Source organism: Tachyglossus aculeatus (assembly GCF_015852505.1).
Source record: "Tachyglossus aculeatus isolate mTacAcu1 chromosome 12 unlocalized genomic scaffold, mTacAcu1.pri SUPER_6_unloc_1, whole genome shotgun sequence".
NCBI lineage: Eukaryota > Metazoa > Chordata > Mammalia > Monotremata > Tachyglossidae > Tachyglossus > Tachyglossus aculeatus.
Genome location: NW_024044828.1, coordinates 20,567,367 through 20,569,671, shown reverse-complemented (window position 1 = coordinate 20,569,671; position 2,305 = coordinate 20,567,367).

Sequence of the window (2,305 nt, the reverse complement as noted above, 5' to 3'; positions counted from 1 at the left end):
TGCCCGTCCCCAGGCCCAGAGGGAGCAGCATTGGTGGATGGGGGTGGGTTGGAGGACTGAGGCTGGAGGGGGGTGTTGTTGAGGGGCTGAGGGAGGGCGGGGCAGGCGAGAGGCTGCTGCCAAAGGCAGGGGAGATGGAGGGGCTGGGGGCGGGTGGGGTGTAGAAGGGTTGAGGTTGGGAGAGGGAGCGAGGGTCTGCGGCCAAAGAAGGAATGGGGCAGGGTGGGGGATCTTGGTGTCCGGGAGCCGCAGGGACCTGCCGTGAGCCCGGGGCTCGGCCAGGCTGAGTTCGCGCCTGCCCATCTGACCCGCTCTGGTGCTGCCCGGCAGGAGGAACTTGGAAAGGAGCCGAGCCCCCTCCCCAAAGAGATGGGGGCTCTAGGGGGTAAGGGGACTCTACCGCCCCGGGGGTCTTGGTCTGCGCTGGAAGGGCCAGGCCCGGTCTGGGGCCTGGGCGATGGAAGGGGAAACGCTCTGGCCAAGTCCGGCTGGACCAGGCCAGGCCGAGGATCAGGCCAGGCCGAGGACCAGGCCAGGCCGAGGACCAGCCCAGGCCGAGGATCAGCCCAGGCCGAGGACCAGGCCAGGCCGAAGACCAGGCCAGGTCGAAGACCAGTCCAAGCCAAGGACATCTTACCTCCTTCCCTTCCCCACAGCACCTGTATATATGTATATATGTTTGTACATATTTATTACTCTATATATTTATTTTACTTGTACATATCTATTCTATTTATTTTATTTTGTTAGTATGTTTGGTTTTGTTCTCTGTCTCCCCCTTTTATCATCATCATCAATCGTATTTATTGAGCGCTTACTATGTGCAGAGCACTGGACTAAGCGCTTGGGAAGTACAAATTGGCAACATATAGAGACAGTCCCTACCCAACAGTGGGCTCACAGTCTAAAAGGGGGAGACAGAGAACAAAACCAAACATACTAACAAAATAAAATAAATAGAATAGATATGTACAGGTAAAATAAATAGAGTAATAAATATGTACAAACATATATACATATATACAGGTGCTGTGGGGAAGGGAAGGAGGTAAGAAGTGGGGATGGAGAGGGGGACGAGGGGGAGAGGAAGGAAGGGGCTCAGGCTGGGAAGGCCTCCTGGAGGAGGTGAGCTCTCAGTAGGGCCTTGAAGGGAGGAAGAGAGCTAGCTTGGCGGATGGGCAGAGGGAGGGCATTCCAGGCCCGGGGGATGATGTGGGCCGGGGGTCGATGGCGGGACATCGACTGTCCTTTTAGACTGTGAGCCCACTGTTGGGTAGGGACCGTCTCTCTATGTTGCCAACTTGGACTTCCCAAGCGCTTAGTCCAGTGCTCTGCACACAGTAAGCGCTCAATAAATACGATTGATGATGATGATGACCAGGCCAGGCCGATGGATGGAGCTCGCCTGCCCCCTAGCGGCGGACGACCAGGTCGCAGGGGCGGTCGATCCCTCCCTTAGGGCTGGGAGCCCGGCTGCCTGGCTCCTAGGCTCCCCAATTCATTCATTATTCATTCATTCAATCGTATTTATTGAGCGCTTACTCGGGGGCAGAGCACTGGACTAAGCGCTTGGAAAGTCCAATTCGGCAACAGATACCTTCCCCTCCCCACAGCACTTGTATATGTTTGTAGTAATAACAATAATAATGATGGCATTTATTAAGCGCTTACTATGTGCAACGCACTGTTCTGAGCGCTGGGGAGGTTACAAGGTGATCAGATTGTCCCACGGGGGGCTCACAGTCAGTCCCCATTTTACAGATGAGGTCACTGAGGCCCAGAGAAGTGAAGTGACCTGCCCAAAGTCACACAGCTGACAGTTGGCGGAGCCGGGATTTGAACCCATGACCACTGACTCCAAAGCCCGGGCTCTTTCCACTGAGCCATGCTGCTTCTCCAGATTTATTGTATAGATTTATTACTCAATTTTACTTGTACATATTTACTATTCTATTTATTTTGTTAAGGATGTGCATATAGTTAAATTCCTATTTGTTCTGACGATTTTGACACCCGTCTACATGTTTTGTTTTGTTCTATGTCTCCCCCTTCTAGACTGTGAGCCCGTTGTTGGGTAGGGACTGTCTCTATATGTTGCCGACTTGGACTTCCCAAGCGCTAAGTACAGTGCTCTGCACACAGTAAGCGCTCAATAAATACGATTGAATGAATGACAGAGACAATCCCTACCCAACAACGGGCTCACGGTCTAGAAGGGGGAGGCAGACAACAAAACAAAACAATTAGGCATCAATCCCATTCATTCATTCAGTCGTATTTATTGAGCACTTACTGTGTGCAGAGC